Genomic DNA, 20734 nt, shown 5'->3' with positions numbered 1-20734 from the left:
TTGAGGTCATGTTACCTATGGTCATCCTAGTGAAGTGAAGTCTCAGTTATGAATGTGTTATATTACGAGACGTTAACACTTCGTGATCAGGTTTTATACAAACTCTTTGTATAGGATGCTCTCACTTGCATGTCCCCTACAAAAATGATCAAGATTAGATCATCTGTGACAAGTCACAACACTTGTGACCATTCCACAAAGCGGGCCGCATTCGTAGCATTACCAGGATAAGGTTTCCCTCCTATATTCATATATTACAGACCATTTTGGTTATCACTCAAGACATGATCTACATGTATGTCACCACATACATGCTTAAGTTACATATAGATAACCATGGATCTTAAGTTTATTGGTTTGTGGTAAAATGAAAAAACATCTAAATGTGCAAAGTCAAGTAGTGAAGTAAATATCATTTATATTATACATCACAAGTGTTCGTACAAAGTTGTTTACAAACTACTGGACACGAGACTTTAGGGCACAAACCCCAACAGTGTATACAAGAAGATCATCAACAGTTCAGTAGTTTTTCTAGTATTATATGTAGATGATATCCTACTCACTGGGAATGATGTTTGTTTATTGATTGAGGTTAAAAACAGGCTAGTGACCCAATTCCAAACGAAAGATTTGAGAGAGGCTCACTTTGTTCTGGGTATTCAAATCTTTAAAGATCGAAAGAACAAAATGCTAGCTCTGTCTCAAGCGTCGTATATTTACAAGATGCTTGTCAAATATTCAATGCAACACTCCAAAAGGGGCTTATTGTCTTTCAGGTACGAAGTTACATTATCTAAGGAACAGTGTCCGAAGACACCTCAGAATGTTAAGAAAATAAGACGGATACCCTATGCATCAATTGTGGGCAACCTGATGTATGCTATGTTATGTACTAAACCTTGAAGGAACTATAACTAGAGAGAACCGTGAGTGGAAGTAAGATCGACCCAAGTTCCATTTTTCATTGAATGTAAGTTTTGCAATAAATAAGAACAAGATGTGCATTTACATAAATCATAGCATGCTACAATAAAGGAAAACTTAGGGTTTCAGAAACCTTTACCTTTGAAGAACACTTTCTTAGAGAATCCCTCGAACAAATCATGAACGGATCTCCTTCTCCAAAAGGGACACCACCACTTGAGAATCCTCTGTATTCTCTTGAGACAAAGGATTTAAGCAAGAGTTGTGGGCTTTGCTCGAATCCTTGGAAGAAGGAAGGAGATGGAGAGGAGGAGAGGGAGGAAAAGAACTTTTCTTCTCTATAAGTTTTTCCTAGAGAGAACTCTTCTCTCAGTGTTTTCAGAAAGAAGATGACAATCTCATCATCTACTTATCTCACACAACCCATGTATATGGCTAAGAGAAATTAGGGGGAGGAAGTTGTAACTTCCTCCCTTTAATTATTTCATATTAATTTAATAAAATTAAATTAATAATGATTATACTTATAATAACAACCTTATTATATGTATATAAACTATATGCCCATATAACACATAATCTATAGTCACATATTGTATCAAATACAATATAGCCTATAGATGTATTTTCTCTCAACAATACATGACATTTAATATAAGTCACGTTTATATTAAATTCACTTATATGAATCTCATTCCTATAATTAATATTTGAATCATATTCAAATATTTAATCCCTCTCAACTTATTTATGGTATTTAATATAAATCATATTTATTTTAAATTAATTACATGAATCTCATTCATATAATTAATATTTGAATCATATTCAAATTCCTCTCATAATACCTTATATTATAATGTATCAAATACATTATATTAATTATATCTCATATATAATTAATTTAATTAATTATATCTTATATAATTAATTCCCTCAATTAACTTGAACACTTCAAATTAATCCAAAATTAATTCTCAATTAAATCCCTGTTGAGCTACGGAGGGGACCTTATGCACCTGTAGATTGAAGCTCCAACGGTACACAAATAATTAATTAAACTCTTTAATTAAATTACCCAACATATGTTATTTGCCGGCCATTCCACTAAAGACCAGCAATTGCACTCTTCGCACTATAGATAAATTTCTGTGTCCATTGGATATAACCAATCGACAGTGCGAACCAATCAATAGTGTGATTTCCCTTCACAAATTGCTCATAAATATAGCAGGCCCAAAATTACCGTTTTTCCCTTGTAGTTAAATCTAACTCCTTAAGTACTACTTATCCCTCTAATGAATAATAAGTCATATTCCAACTATGACCAAGTCCCTCTCGAGCCAGGAGAGGGTGTGGCCACTATGTTCAAGACACGGAATCAGCCCCTAAGTGAGCAATTTATCTACTTGCACCTACATCGGGGAAGGAGTAAATTCCATCTTGTGTAGTTGTGTTCCCAACTCCCAAATCAGATAAATCCCCAAAATGATAGGCTTATTGAGTTGGCAATCTAGCCACTCTCACCTATACAAGTCAAAGGATCGCCTTCATGAGCAGGAGTTCACAACTTACTCAAGATTCAGGTCATGTCACGTATGGTCATTCTAGTGAAATGTAAGTCTCTATTATTAACGTTGTTATATAAAGAGACTAATCATTTCGTGGTCTGGTCTTATACAAACTCTTTGTATAGGATACCCCCGCTCGCATGTCTCCACAGAAATGATCAGGATCATATCATTTGTAGCACTTTACAACACTTGTAATAGCTACAAAGCGGGTCGTATCCGTAGTGTCACCAGGATAAGGTACCCAACCTTATTCATCTACTACAGAATGTTATTATTTAAACAAAATCCACTTATATGTCTCTACATACTTGTTTAAATTACATAAAATAACCTCGGATCTTAGTTTATTGGATTGAGTATATGCTTATAAAATAACACTTATTTTATTAACAACAATATGTTTATACAAAGTTTACAAACTATGAGATTACAAGAGATTTAGGACATCAATCCAACCAATCTCTCACTTGTCCTAAAGCTTAGGGAGCCTAATGTACAATACAAATAAAGTACAAAATCACAATAAACTAGAGCATACACTATACCCCAGTAACATATCTCACTTGCCCTAGACAATATGTCGCATATCTCGTAGACCTAGACTTTCTAAATGACCCTCGAACACTTTAGTTGTGAAATTCTTTATAAACGGATCAACAACGTTATGCTTCAAAGCAATCTTTATGACAATCGCGTCACCTCGATGAACAATCTCCTGAATCAAATGATATTTTTGTTCTATATGCTTGCATTTTTTGTGACTCTTGGGTTCCTTAGAATTTGCCACAGCACCACTATTATCACAATAAAGTGTGATGGGAAAAGACATATTTGGAACAACTTCCAAATTAGTAAGGAACTTCTTAAGCCAAACAACCTCTTTAGCAGCTTCACAAGCAGCTACGTATTCAGCTTTCATAGTGGAGTCTGCGATGCATCTTTGCTTGAGATTTCATCATACTATAGCTCCTCCATTCATAGTAACACTGACCTTGGTGTGGATTTTCTAGAATCCTGATCAGCCTGAAAGTCAGAGTCTGTGTATCTTATAAGGATCAAATCCTTATCTCCATACACAAGCATATAGTCCCTCATCTTCGAAGATACTTGAGGATCGTTTTGACCATCGTCCAGTGATCTAATCCTGGATTTGATTGATATTGACTGACAATCCCTACTATATAGCAAATGTTAGGCCTGGTACATAACATTGCATACATAAGGCTACCAATAGCCGATGCATAAGGAATTCGTCTGATTTCCTCAACCTCTTAAGGAGTCTTAGGACACTGTTCCTTAGACAATGCAATTCCATGCCTGAAAGATATAAACCCTTCTTGGAATTGTGCATCGAATATCTGATAAGCATCTTGTCAATATACGATGCCTGAGACAAGGCCAACTTTTTGTTCTTACAATCCCTTATAATCTGGATCCCTAGAACAAATTACGTCTCTCCCAAATCTTTCATTTGGAATTGGCCAACTAGCCATTTTTTTACATCAGTTAGAAAACCTACATCATTTTCGATGAGTAGGATATCATCCACATACAGCGCAAGGAAAGCTACTGAGCTATTGATGATTTTCTTATAAACACAAGGCTCATCAACATTCTGATCCAAGCCATAAAATTTGATCGCTGCATCAAATCTTATATTCCAAGATCAAGATGCTTGTTTTAGTCCATAAATGGACCGACTTGCAAACCCTTTTCTCTTGATCTTATTCAATGAATCCTTCTGGTTGATTCATGCAGATGGTCTCTTTAAGATTACCATTCAAAAAGGCAGTCTTGACGTCCATTTACCATATTTCATAGTTATAATATGTGGCTATGGACAAGAGAATCCTGATAAACTTTAACATGACAACAGGTGAGAAAGTTTCTTCATAGTCCACTCCCTCAATCTGGGTATAACCCTTTGCCACAAGTCTAGCTTTAAAGGTCAGTATCTTTCCTTCTACACATCTTTTCCTCTTGTAGATCCATTCACAAACTATAGATTACCCTATCAGGTTGATTTACAAGCTCCCAGACAGAATTAAAGTACATGGAGTCCATTTTTTTATTCATGGCTTTAATTCATTCATCCTTATCAACATCTTCCATTACTTGTTTACAAGATAGTGGATCCTCAACTCCATCATTTGATGTTTTGGGCTTCTGTTAAACTCATGTAGCGTACAGGTGGGTTCACAACCCTCCTACTACGTCGAGGCAATCTCAACTTTTGAGATGGATGACTAGATAAGCTGACATCAATAACCCTTGTTGATGTATCAGCCCCTTCAACAACTCTTGCTGAAGTCTCAGTAGATTCATTATAAATCTCACTTAAAACAAATTTACTTTGTGGTTTATGATCCCCCATGTGGTCTTTTTCCAAGAAGGTAGCGTTTGTCGATACAAACACTTTATTCTCACTTGGATCATAGAAGTATCCACTTCTCGTTTCATTGAGGTAGCCTATAAATAGGCACACTTTTGAACAAGGTTCCAACTTTTTGGGGTTTTCCATTAGCACATGGGCTGGACATTCCCAAATTCTTAAGTGATGTAAACTACCTTTTCGACCTCTCCACACTCAAAAGGTATTTCAGAAACACTCTTTGAGCGAACGTTATTCAAAATATGAACTGTAGTCTCTACTACATATCCCCAAAACGAGTCAGGAAGATGAGCATAACTCATCATAGACTAAACCGTGTCCAACAAGGTTATGTTTCTCCTTTCTGATACACCATTCTGTTGAGTTGTACCTGAAGCTGAGAGTTGGGACATGATTCCATGTTCTATCATATAGTTTTGGAATCTTAAGTCCATATACTCTCCACCACGATCAGATCGTAGTGTTTTTATCTTTTTACCTAACAAGTTTTCAACTTCAGTCATGTACTCCTTGAACTTTTCAAGAGCTTTAAACTTATGTTGCATTAGGTACAGATACTCAAATCTAGAATAATCATTTATGAAAGAGATGAAATATTCATACCCACCGTGTGCTCTTACATTCATCGGACCATATAGGTCTGAACGTATAAGCTCCAAGGTTTTTTTTTTTTTTTTTTTTTTTGCTCTATAACCTTTTCCAGTAAAAGGTTGTATGGTCATTTTGCCTTCAAGGCATGACTCACATACTGGTAAAGAGTTTTCTTCTAAACCATTTAGAAGTTCACTTTTCACCAACTTCTCAATCCTATTAAGATTGATGTGACCTAACCTTGGATGCCAAAGATAGGAATTTTCTTTAGGTGAAATTCTCGATCTTTTTATAATTGTTGTTGTTTTGAACATTTCAGTATTGAGCACGACTTCTATGACTAATAGCCTTCCTACATATAAGTTATTTTCCATTGAACCAAGTTCTAACTCCATTCTATTCTTAAAAATAAATACTTTACTCTCAGAGAAGGATATGGAATATTTTTGTTCAATTAGAGAGGAAACAGAAATTAGGTTCCTCTTGATATGAGGAACTACATATACGTCATCTAATAACATATATCGTTTCTTGTCCAAAAATAACTTAAGCCTGCCTACAGCAACAGTTGAAACGGCCTCACCAGTAATGACTCTAAGAGTCATCTCTCCAGTTTTTAATTGTTTCCATGAATTAAATCCTTGATGGGAAGAACACACGTAGTTAGTAGTTCCTGAATCAACTATCCAAGCATAATCATCATTCTTTACAAAGCACGTCTCCAAGACAAATAAATCAGATTTATTTTCTTTGGAGTTCTTCTTTTTTTGGAGAGTAGTGAGATCAATTCCACAAACCAAGTCATAAACTCCAAATTTCATCTTAGAGGACAATCCTCGTCGATGAACTTCATCAGAATTGGCAACAATTGTTTTCTCTGTTAGTCCCTTGACATTAAATATGGACTGGAGATTAACTTGAGAATTGACACTGTTGGTTTCATTGTCATCAATCTTGTTTTGCTTGAATCGTGAGAACTTTCATTCAAACAATTATTGTATTGATTCCATGATCTCAAGTGCAATGAATATGTTCTCAAACCTTTTGGCCAATGTATCAGGTATGCTTGCCAAAATGTGAACTCGGGCGTTTGAATTAGTCTTTGTCCACACCTCATATGCATTACGAACATTCTGTGGTGCATCAGAGGTTGGGACTTGAGGACAATCCTCGGTCATGAGAATTTCGAGGTTGTTTACCACGAAAAATGTTTTAATGGATTCTCTATGTCGTGTAATGGAAATCGGTCAAACTAGAAAAGGCAACTAAAGGGAAAACGCTATTTGATGTATTTGCTAAAAAATAAACACATTAATCTACATTAGATTTTAGTATAACTCTTAAAAAATCCAATCAGTTTTAGAAAAATCTAAATGAACCCTATTTAACATCTAATTATGCAATGACGCTTTAGTGATTTAGGACAAAAGCCACCGAAGGGTAGTCAGTTGTCCCTTCACTGAATTGAGACACTCCCAACCAATCGCTACACCAGAATAACTCTTATTCCTATAACAATCAGTCATCATTTATTCGATCAAAAAATCATTAACTTGGTTAATGATTTTCCTTAAGTGTGACCCTCCATTTTAGATCCTAAAGTTCTACCCCAATGAGCCAACCGAAGGGAAAAATCGATTGGGCAAAAACTAAAGCGATCCTATCCATTTCTGGAGTTCGTCTTGATATTGACCTACTGCACAAACCTTTTAAAGAGGGACGCTCTCAAGGCGCCTCGAGACTGTGCAAAAAGGTCTCACTATGAAAACCAATGAAAGAGACCGTAGGACATGTTGACACATGCCCCTCTCCCACTTACTATAAATACTCTCTCCATGCACCTTGATATTGACCCATGCAAACATCATCCGACGGGGGACGCTCCTAGGGCACCTCAAGGCCAAGCATGAGTCTCACGACATGAATATTAAGGGAGAAACATGAGTGGAAAAATTGACGTATCATATACATCTTTTCCTCCCACTGAGTATTTTAACAACCTAGGGTTTAATTTACTTAGGAAAAATACGGCTAATTATTTTCACTAAATGATTGTTTAAGCTTGCCAAAAGTAACATTTACTTTGGAAAGTTAAAATTTTTTTATTAATATTCGTTAAACACTTTAACAAATGTTAATCAACAATTGCATACTTGTAGCAAATCTATCTAATTCACCTTTCCAGGTAGGTTCCCAGGTAAAAGTGTTCCGTTTCCGTCATCTTAAGTACCCGAGCCTAGACAGAACCTGCCTTAGACAAAAGGTCCCTTATAGATATATTTGCTACAAATTTAATCTTTTATTGAAATTAATTTAATCCTATTAACCTGATTTAAAATGAATAATCTAATTTCTAATCTCATTAGAAATTTGTGAACTTAGGTCTATGTGGACCATATTTTAAAACTATTTTAAAAAATGATTTTACATAAGTTTGCATGCAGTTCTTAGTTATTGATTTTAATTTCTAATTTCATTTATTTATAACTCTTATAAAGTAAATGAAACAAATTAAAACCTATATTGCATTGATTGACATACTTTATAAAATTATAACGTTTATAAGATTATCTAAAGTAATGTCATGCATCATGCAATATTCATTTCATTACTACATATATATAACACTAATATATAACAAAGTAATGAAATTAAATAACATACATCATATGCATAAATTCAAAATATATATTATAACGATTATAATATAAATGATGCATGACTATGTTATTTATGCATGTAAGCATATATTATAACACTTATATTATATGATGCACGAGCATGCTATAAAATTAAATCATGCATATACATATATTATAACACTTATAATATAAATGATGCATGAAAATAAATGCATAGCCTATGGTTAGTTTTGATTCTATATGACATACAATATGACATATAATATAGAACATACATCATATGTATATTTAAAATAAACAGTTGATGGACCAGGATAGGACAATTAAAAAAAATTTAAAAGGCTAACTATTACAATATAAGAGTCATCCAGTTCGAAACAGGTGAACCAGGTCTTGAACTGCTCGAACCAAACCACAACCTTTGGAAGTCTCTACAGTGATCGTGTAGCATAACTAGTTGTAAGTGTTGCAAAAATTTTCTATCGCAAAAGCTACACGATCTTGTAGTTAAAGCTACACGATCTTGTAGCAAAAGCTACATTCCTCATCGAAGAAATGCTCTGAATTTCTTCTTTGAAGCTCCTCGGGAACAACACAAGCAACTCAAACTTATGAATTATAGACTCTATAGCAAATAATTATGCCCAAAATAGGGGCCTTTCCAAATCAAATTTGTAAACAAAACAAAGCCTTAAAACTAAGTATCCTATCCCAAAACATCCATTAACAAAACCACATTCATAACCATTCATCGCATTAACTTTAAACTGAATGCAAAATATGTAAAGTCCACCATCGATGTAAAAACAACTCAGTAAAAGAATGGAATTTGGGATCAGATAACCAGTAAACCTGGCTCTGATACCAATTGAAAGAACTCTAACTGAAGAGAACCGTGAGTGGAAGCAAGATCGATCCAAATTCAATTTTTTATTGAATGTAAGTTTTACAGTAAATAAGAACATGTTATGCATTTATATAAATCATACCATGCTACAATAAAGGAAAACTTAAGGTTTTAGAAACCCTGACCTTTGAAGAATACTTTCTTCAAGAATCCCTCAAACAAGTCACGAACGGATCTCCTTCTCCAAAAGGGACTCCACCACTTGAGAACCCTCTGTATTCTCTTGGACAAAGGATTCAAGTAAGACTTGTGGGCTTTTCTCGAATCCTTGGAAGAAGAAAGGAGATGGACAGGAGGAGAAGGAAGGAGATGGACGGGAGGAGAAGGAGGAAAAAAACTTTTTTTCTCTGTAAGTTTTTCCCAGAGAGAACTCTTCTCTCATTGTTTTCAGAAAGAAGATGAAAATCTCATCATCTACTTCTCTCACACAACCCACGTATATGGCTAAGAGAAATTAGGGGGAGGGAATTGTAACTTCTTTCCTTTAATTAATTAATATTAATTTAATAAAATTAAATTAATAATGATCATACATATAATAACAACTTTATTATATGTATATAAACTAAATGTTATATCTCATATAACACATAATCTATAGTCACATATTGTATCAAATACTAGTCTATAGATGTATTTTCTCTGGACAATACATGACATTTAATATAAATCACATTTATATTAATTCACTTATATGAATCTCATTCATATAATTAATATTTGAATCATATTCAAATATTTAATCCCTCTCAACTTATTTATGGTATTTAATATAAATCATATTTATATTAAATTAATTACATGAATCTCATTCATATAATTATTATTTGAATCATATTCAAATTCTTCTCATAATACCTTATATTATAATGTATCAAATACATTATATTAATTCTATCTCATATATAATTAATTTAATTAATTATATCATATATAATTAATTCACTCAATTAATTTGAACACTTCAAATTAATCCAAAATTAATTCTCAATTAAATCCCTATTGAGCTACAGAGAGGACCTTATGGACCAATAGATTGAAACTCCAACGGTACTCAGATAATTAATTAAACTCTTTAATTAAATTACCCAATATCCGTTAACTGTCGGTCATTCCACTAAAGACTGACAGTTGCACTCTTCGTACTATAGGTAAATTTATGTGTCCATTGGATATAAATAATCAACGGTGCAGTGGCCCTTCACAAATTGCTCGTAATTACAGTTGGGCCAAAATTACCGTTTTGTCCCTATAGTTACATCTAACTCCTTGAGTACCGATGATCCCTCTAATGAACAATAAGTCATAGTCCAACTATGACCAAGTCATTCTCAGGCCAGAAGAGGGTGTGACCACTATGTTTAAGACACAGAATCAGCCATTGGAACAATTTAATTAAAGAGTTTGGATTAATTTGGATTAATCGTACTGTTGATTGGTTATATCCAATAGACACAAAAATATATTTGTGGTGCAAAGAGTGCAGCTGTTGGTATTTAGTGGAGTGACTGACAGTTAACGGATGGTGAATAATTTAATTAAAGAGTTTGATTAATTATTCATGTACCGTTGGAGCTTCAAGCTACAGGTCCATGAGGTCCACTTGGTAGCTCAATAGGATTAAATGAGAATCAATTTTTGGATTAATTTGAATTGTTCGAATTAATTGAAGAATTTAATTATATATAATATAATTGAGTTATTTTAATTATACATGATATAATTATATAATATATTTGATATATTATAGCATTTGAAAGGGAAAATAAATATTTGAATAAGATTCAAATATTAATTATATGAATTGGATTCATAATTGTTAATTTTAATATAAATGTGATTTATATTAAATGTCAAATGAGAGAGAAAAGAAACTATAGGTTATAAGTTATATTTGATATAACATGTAGTTTAATATATATATTGTGATAAGTTATATATATATAAATTAATTTATATTATTTTATATATCAAAATTAATTTATTTGAATTAGGGAGAAATCCCTCCCCTCTTTTTTCTCCCCTTGGGTGGTTTTATGATTTTTGGATTTTGAAAGGAAGATAAACACATTCTGATAGAGAGTTTTTGTTAGAGATCAATCATAACTCCACTTCCTCCTCTCTACTCTAAATTCATTTCTCTCATTCCAAAATAGATAAAGCCCCACCACTCCTAGGTTCTCTACCTGAGAATACCAAGGTCGCTATCGTGGTAGTGCCCCTTTCGGGTTTAAAGGATTCTTGAAGATCTATCTTCAAAGGTAAGGGTTTTTAAAATCTTACTTTTAAGCATGTTGTAATTTAAGTAAATGCATAGTTTGTTATTTCTTTTCTATAAAAATTTCTTTCGATGAAAAATGGGAATTTGGACAATCTCGCTTCCGTTCAAGGTTCTCTTTAATGAGATCCTTTATTATGGACTCCTGTTCACGAGGAATTGTTTTTTTATTTGTATAGGTGAGAATAGCCAGTTCACCGACTCAATAAGCCTACCATTTTGGGGAAAAAATCGAGTGAGGAGCTGGAAATATAATTTCACAAGATGGAATTCACTCCATCCTAACTTTAGAATAAGTAGATGAGTTTTCCCTTAAATGGTGTCTCCGAGACTTGAACAAAAGGTCATACCCTCTCACTAGCCCAAGAGGGATTTTTGTTTAATGATTGAACCATAAATAGGTTGTTTAATAGATGAGCACTGGTAGTTAAAGATATATAGGTATCTCAGGGGTAAAATGGTAGTTTGATCCAGGTGATGTTACGAACATTCGTGAATGACTAACTTATTGTAATTGATCAATGTTCGTGGACACAGAAATATATCTGCATGGAACTATGGGTCTATAGTGGAGTGTACCCACGATTAATGAATATTGATTAATTTGGTTAATGAGTTTAGCCAATTAATCTCACATTGTTGAAGATTCTGATCTATAGGTTCATTAAGTTCTACTGGTAGCTCATAAAGCGTATTGGGTAATTAAAGTAATTTGGAATGTTCAAATTTACTAAGGGAAATAATATAATGTATGGTGATACATTACAATATAAAATTTATATTTTAATTAAACTTTATAATATAAATTTATTTTGAATTTGATTCAGAAATTAATTTATAGGAGAATCAATATTTGAAGTAGGGGTGTTCAAAAAACCTGATGATCCGAAAAAATAGATCAACCCAACCCAACCCGTGCGGTTTGGGTTGGGTTATCAACTCATTTGGGTAGGGTTAGGTTGGGTTCAAATAAATGAAAATTTTATGAGTTGGGTTGGTTCATGGGTTCACCTAATACAATTGTTTATACATATATTATTTTAATTTTATTTAATTCCAATATTTTTTTCAATAATTTATTCTTTACCAACTCTTAAAATAGTTTCTTTGCATTTTAGAAAGAAAATTTTCACTATATAAATTGAAATTGAGTTGTTAATCTTAATACAATATATGAAAATAATTAAATTAGATTTTTATATATTTACGTTTTGCTTCTTTTTAAAAAAAAATTAAATAAATGATCCGACTAACCCGAACCAACCCTAATATTTCATGTTGTTGGGTTAGGTTCATTTTTTAATAAGGGTTATTTGGGTTGACGAAATTTACAACATGAACAATTGGGTTGGGTCTAAAAAGTCTTTCAACCCAACTCATGAACACCTTTTTTTGAAGGAGTTCAAATATTAAATTTAATATGAATATAATTTATACTAAAACTATAGGTTAAAATTAATGTATATTAGATGCGGATTAAAACTATAGATAATATGAGAAAAAATGTAATTGAATATGATTCAATTATAAAGTTAAATTAAATATGTTATATTTAGTTTAACGTTTAATTAATTGGAGAATTAATTAATTATTTAATTAAATTAAAATTAGTTAAATTTGATTTAATTAAATTAATTGAAATAAAACTATAAATTATGGGAGAGAAATGTACTAAAATATAATTCTAATGCACATTTAATTAAATATGAGATATTTAATTATTTTTAATTAATAACTATTTGATTTATTTTAATATATTAAATTTTGATTTAATTTAATTTTTAAATTAAACGAATTTATTGTTATTTAATTAAATAAATTAAATTTGATTTAATTTATTGATTAAATAAATTTAAATAAATTTGTTGTAACTAACTCTCAACGTGGAGAGTTATACGGAAGCGGGCGGGAGAGATCTTTTCCCTAACCCCCTTCGCTCTACATGACAGAAGAAAAAGTGATACGCAGAATTTTTTCTCTCTTGGCTTCTGGCTTTCTGAGATTTTTTCTCCTTAGAAAATTCTATCCAAGGATCTCACCTCCTTCTACCTTATTTGCAACCCTCAAGAGTCGTAAAAAAAGTAAGATATTCTAAATTTTATTTCCCAACCTAGTAATGAGGACAGGTTGGTTCAAGATATCTCGTGTTCAAATCCTTGTAACATTGTAATTAAATTTGCTCTCACCCATTAGCTTAACCTTTTTGGTCAATTGGTGATTTAAAATGGTATCAGAGTATGTTGGTCCAGGAGGTCTATTGTTAAAGTTTGCATTGTTATATTCATGGAATAATCAAGTATATAACAGTAATTACACTATCATTTGGAAAAAAATAGCAAAAGGCGAGATCCTTTTGAACTATAGCAAAACGCATGAAAGTTATGTGAGTCCAATTTTTTAAAATCCTAAAATGCCCTCATCGTCCCTTTTTATTGCAGTGCAATTAATTCGATATCTTTATTAATGAGATTGAAATTAATTAATCAACTATATATCCCACAAAACTTTCAACTCAACTAAGATCATCATTTTAAGCGAATAATTCCCTATAAATATCGTGATTTAATAGTTGTTTTGAATTTTCGAATAAGGTACATCAACTGATTTTCAAATCTTGTTTTAAAATTTAAAATATCCTAATATGTTAATTATCCTAACTGATATTTGTTATTTTTATTATACTTTCTATTAATCTTAATCAATATTCAAGGATTTTATAAAGTATTTTGAACGTTATATTTATTATCCTGTTTCAAATATTTATTATCCTTTTATTTCAAACATAAAATATTAGAATATGACACGTAGCCCTAGCTTTCTTCATCCTCTGTACTGAACGCTTTTTTGTTATGGCTGTTCAACGATTAAGAGTTTTGTTCAATGGTAAGTAGGATGAAAATAATTACTATCATGACTTGCGATTTATTGAAGTTTCTGTTGCTTCGAGCACATCTTTTTCAATTTTTATCTTTTTTTTATTGATTTTATTTTTTGTTCTAAATCGACGAAAAGTCTACTTTGGAGGCTTGACTTAATCGATCAAATTCACTGGTGCATGGATGAAAGGCTTGACTTAATCAATCATCGACCAAGAGTTCAAGTCACAAAGTCTCTTCTTTCCAAAGTGATTCTTATCGAGCCATTGTGAAAAGGTAAGTCAAGCATATGGACGGTGTTGGTATTAACCAGTTTGCCTTGGGGTCTTAAACCCAACTTGATAGATTCGATCAAGGAGATGTACCATATTCAAATATTTTTTATTTCTCTTATATTCATGAGATCTCCACGATTGGCATTAACGATTTTTAATTGGGATTTTCATACTACAGTCTAAATCTATTTCTTTTTTCATGAATGTAATTATTTAGATAAAGTTTTTATCGGTACAATCCTCACTTCTAAACTGATATTTTGGGTCTAGAACAAGAAAAAATATTGTTATAGAATTTTGGATAAGTTCAAAAGCGATTTAGATGATTTGGTTAATTGATTTTCAATTGTAGTATATTTGTTTTTAAGTTTAGTGTAGTTGTTGGGCGTAGTTTGGAGACTAATTACAGTGTATTTATAGGTCATGTAAATATTGAAGGAACTCTTATATAAGAGTACCTCTGAGCGGAAGCGGATCTTTCTAAAGATATTGTGACAGAATTATCACATTTACATTCAAACAAACAGATATTCATCATACTGTAAAATTACCGGCATGCTTTAACAAAAACAAATACGAGAACAAGAAAACTTACCAGTTGAAGAACTTTTCTTCTCAGCATATCTCGCTCTCTCTAAGGAACGGGTGCTATCGCTCTCGCTGGAACGTCAAGTTATTGTTCAGCAATACCACCGGTCGTCTACCACGAGCGACCTTCACACGAACAGACGAAGATGGGGGCGACACCACCACTTGGAACCCTTAGTATTCTCGGTATGAGAATCCAAAGAGTGGACTCTGTTCGGATTTGGTAGAGAAGAGAAGGAATGAAGATCGTATGCAACGATCAAGCAAGTAGGAGACGGTTGTGTCTATCGTATAGACAAAATGCTTGATCATTTAGATGAAGTACACAATTGTGTAGTAAAAGGGCAGCGATCGTCTATACGATCGTTTAGTAAAAGCTCGACACTAGACGATCGTTTAAGAAAAGGTAGGCGATCGTTTAGAGGAAGTGCGTGTGTAAGCGATCGTGTAGTAAAATGTGAGCTATCGTATAGTCTCTGATTTTACTAAACGATGGGCAGCAAACATTTCATGAGCAAAATAACCGTGTTCCTTTCAAAATGAAAACAATTTTCATTTTATTCTTCAGTTATGAAAAACGAATGGAACTTCCCACTAACGCACAGATACAGAGAAAACGACGGCCAATTATTCTATAATTGTCCAATTAATAATAATAAATATAATCATATTATATTCGTTAACTAATAGTTTGATATCACATATAAACCATAGTATTTTCTCATCCACTAGATATAAATCATATTTATATCCATTTTCCTCCAATTAATGTATTTCATACATAAAATCAATCCTATCATATATAATTAACCAGTTCAATCATATCATATATAATCGAACTCCCTCTTGTCAATTTGAACATTTTAAACTAACCCAAAAACTGATTCTCAACTTGAATCCATTGAGCTACCAAGGGGACCTTATGTACCTATGGCTCGAAGCTCCAACGGTACGTGAATAGCTGACTAAACTCTTTAGCCACGAGATCTACCATCCGTTAACTGGCAGACATTCCACTAAAGACCGAAAACTGAACTCTCCTTACCACAAATATATTTATGTGTCTATCGGATATAACCAATCAACAGTACGATAACCCTGCACAGATGCTCGTAAGTAAACCTGGGCCAATTTACCGTTTACCGTTTGGTCCCTGTAGTTACATCTAACTTCTTAAGTATCATTGATCCGTCTAATGAACAATATAACATAGTCCTACTATATGTGGACACCTCTCGAGCCATGAGAAGGTGTGTGGCGCCACATCGTTCAAGCTCTGGGATCAACCTTTGAGGGAGCAATCTATCTACTTACCCCTGCTTTGGGGAAAGAGTGAATTCCATCTTGTGTAGCTGAGTTCCCAACTCCCAAATCAGATGAATCTCCAAAGTGGTAGGTTTGAGTCGGCGACCTGGCCACTCGTACCCATACAAATCAAAGAACCGCCCTCAAAGGCAAGAGTTCCCAACTCACTCAGGATTGAGGTCATATTACTTATGGTCATCCTTGTGAAGTGAAGTCTCTGTCATGAACGACGTTATATAACGAGACCTTAACACTTCGTGGTCATTTCTTATACACTCTTTGTATAGGACGCCCCCGCTCGCATGCCCTCACACGAATGATCAGGATCAGACCATTTGTAATAAGTTACAACACTTGTAACTATTCCACAAAGCGGGCTGCATCCGTAACGTTACCAGGATAAGGTTTCTCTCCTATATCCATATATTACAGACCATTTTGGTTATCACTTAAGACATGATCCACTTGTATGTCACCACATACATGCTTAAGTTACATAATGACAATCAGGGATTTTAGTTTATTGGTTTATGGTAAAGCAAATAAAACATCCAATGTTCAAAGAAAAGTAGTGAAGAAAATATCATATATTATACAGCACAAGCATTCGTACAAAATGTGTTTACAAACTATAGGACACGAGACTTTAAGACATCATCCCCAACAAATATCTCATCAAAAGTATCGCAAAAAACTTTCAAAAGACCTTTTATGACTACAAAACTCTCATCTTAATACACTGTAACTAATTTTTTCCTTGCATTCTTTTATCATGCATCTTTATTTTCTCCTAAAATATCCCCCCGTTTTAAATCATCGAATCATATTGTTATTATTTTTTAAAAAATTCAAAACTAAACCCTGTTTTTTTTCAAATAACATTTTATTTATTTGTTTTGATCTTTTTAATATTTTTCAAATAAAATTTTATTTTTCAAATAACATAATAACATTTTATTATGTTTTTGCATTTTGATTTTTTAATTAGTTTGAAAAATTTATACAATCAAATATCTGATCTTTCATTTGGTTCGAAAAATTTTGAGCGAAGGGTGAAGACAGACCAATTACATTTAAAGTAGTAGGGTGGAGAAAATTATGGTTGCGATGATAGATTCAGATATAGTGTATTCTATTCACAACAACACCATTGTTAGGAGTTGAGGTGGGCGACGGAGCCTGGGTTAGAGGAGTTGAGATAGAAGAAGATGGAACTAGAGTGATCACTAGTGGCTTCAAAGGAACAGTAAATGAAGCTCATGGAGAAGGAGCAGAAGTCGAAACTGATGGTGAAGTATTGGTGGAAGGAGAGGGAGCCACGCCCAACGGAGCAATTTCAAGTCGGAGGAGTTGTCACTGTTGGTGGATGAGTCGATTTCGGAGAGAAAAATGACAACAACTTGGTTGGAGAAGAAGTTGCTTTGAGCATGACCAACCAATAGTCTCTAGATATTTGTTTTGGTTACCGTGTAATCACGAATATTTCTTAATAAGTCAATAGCAATTTCATTTGTATGGTTGGAGATAGTTTAGACTTTTATAAATTCGTTTATTTTTTATTTTTAACTCGTTGTGCCATTTTTACAAATGAAATGTTGATTTGCTATTTTTATAAATGAAAAGTTAAAATTTATCATTCTTCTTGTTAGCACTTTCTACATTCATTTTTGAGTCAATTGATGATTTAAGAGATAGATCGATGGTATATCAACGTTGATGATATTTATGTAAATTAACAAATTTGTAAATTTTATTTAAGTTGACTTCTAAGTTATTTTTACTTAAAAAAGCAGTTCCAACTCTGGTTATTATTATTCGTATCGCTTTAAACTTAATCAATCTTAATAAAAAAAGTGGACCTATTTAAATAGGTTTCCATATGACTAGTTGATAATATTCCATAAATTATGAATAATAAAAAAATAGTACAATTGCAGTAAATTGATTATGGAGTTGTAAATATGACCTAAGTGAAGAGAAAGAGAAATCCTCTAATTGTTACGCCGTGAATAAAATTACTCATCTTCCTCTTGCACATGCTTTCCTGGCGGTTCATGTTCCCAAAATTAAGGGGGTGACCGGTCGGAAAATTTGTTGGTTCAACAATGCTTCACATTTTTCGGTTCGGTTTGTTTTGGTTCTCAATATTGGTCGAACTGACCCAAATGTAGTTTGTTAAGGTTTGCTTTTTCATTTTCATCAAACATAGTAGATGGAAAATTGTCGAAAATAAACCTTTTTAAATTTAACTTTTCCTAGTTAATACGTTTTTTGAAAATTCGTTAAACTAATTTTTCTCGGTACATCTTAGTGAGATTGACCAACGACATTTAGTTTAAAAAAATAACCCTTTTGATAGTTTGAATATAAGATGAAAAAGTTAAAACCTTTTAAATAAATCTTAGTGACCGATCTCGATCGAGATGGACAAAAAAAAAACTCGAATTTTCAAAGAGAGTTATGAAAATTGAAAATTAAAAAAAATGTTATTTCTGACAATTTGGTGTGGTTTTCGTAAGCGGTGTACATGGGTTGGATTGGGTTAGGGAGATTTTTTGGACCAGCCTGAAAATTCAAGTTGGTTGGATTGGCTACCCAAATGACCCATATATGGTCTCCAACCCAACCCAAATTGGGTTGTCGTGGAAAATTAGAGGAAATAGTAAAATCGGAGGATGTCTTTTGATTTTTGTAAAAGAAAGTGGAAATAATAAGATTTTCAGCAAAAGCATGTTGCACACATGACATATATATTTTTAATCCTCAAATTGTTCATGGTATGGTTGATTAACAGTTCTTTCAAGTATTGTGTAATTGTTATACCATGTATAAATTCTCAATAGAAATACAATGTAAATGGAATTGTCTGTTATGAGACCGTGTATCAATTCTTAATAGAAATACAGTGTAAATGGAATTGTCGGTTATAAGACTTCAACCTAACAAATTCAAGAAATAAAGGTGCCGAATTTTTCTCCCATTTTAAAATTTGAATTAGTTGTTTCATATCCATTTTGATTTGATTTAAGTACTGTTAGAAAATATTCAGAATTAATCATTTTTTATTTTTTTAATCACCATTTTGATTTTAATTTATAATATATCTTTAGATTTTACATTATTTTATTTGTTTTTATTATTTTAAATTCGGATTAATTTTTTTTATCCAGATTAGGATTTCACTTAATATTTTATACATATTATCATCTAACAAATGGTACATATCATTTAAATTTTATAATTTTTTGTATTTTTTTAGTCACCTTTTATTCATTATCATCTTATTATACTATTATACTATTAATTTATCTTTTTGACAAACAAATAAGTATTCACTTTTACAATCTTCTATTTTTGTCATGTCTCTACATCGTATTGGGCTTCTTTAAGGTTTTATGATTGATGGAGTTATAAGTACAGTGTAATTGTTGAAGCTTAAATGAAAATGAAATTATGTATATAATGTAATTATACATAAACGAGCTGATTTTTCTCACCCGAATTATATTTGAATTTATATTTTATTAGCAAATTAGATTTTATCTAAATACTTATTGAATTAATCACAATAAACAAAAACTTCTTGATTTTTCTATTTATATTTGAATTTATCTTTTATTATCAAATTTGATTTTATCTAACTAATTTTCGATTTTTTTAAACGTTTGTCACAATTTCAATTGTATTTAAATATTTTTTCATTATTTTGTACATATTATTATCAAATTAATTTGATTTTTTTTCATATTATCGATGTTTCAAATTTTCATATAAAAACACATAAAAATGATTTGGTTTACTTAAAAGGAAATATATAAATGAGAATTAAACTTTAAATGTTTGAAACATGTACATGTATATAATATATATATATATATATATTGTTCACTTTATTGTTAATATTATTATTATTATTACTATTATCATTATCATTATTAAAATAAGATAACAAAAAACCCTAAATCTCATATTCTTCATCTTCTTTACTTAGTCGCCCCCCAAAATCTCTTTTTCTCCTCAATCTCATGTCTGTGATCATTGGTTCAACAACCCTTTTTTAAGTTCCATGTCTTGGCTAGCTTTTGATGATCACCCTCGTCAGGTTGTCGATCTTTTTTCGCTCGCACACATGTTCCTGCTTTTGTTTCTACTTTGAATGTTGTTTTCAACAATGACGTTCTGGGATTGAAGTGCTTAAAGTTGGCTTTCAAGATCATATGAGCAACATGGTCACATGGAATGAAGAAATGAAACTCCCTACAACTTGTTTGATGTCAAATACAATCATATTTCCAATAGTCATATCGTCCTGAAGTTGCAATTCCTTCAAATACTTACTTGCTAACAACAACTTCATTGGTACAATCAACTTTGCTCTT

The sequence above is a fragment of the Benincasa hispida genome, chromosome 4, assembly GCF_027475165.1.
Source record: "Benincasa hispida cultivar pf3 chromosome 4, pf3_genome.v1.1, whole genome shotgun sequence".
NCBI lineage: Eukaryota > Viridiplantae > Streptophyta > Magnoliopsida > Cucurbitales > Cucurbitaceae > Benincasa > Benincasa hispida.
The sequence above is the reverse complement of the archived record's forward strand: the minus strand, read 5'-3'. Positions refer to the sequence as shown.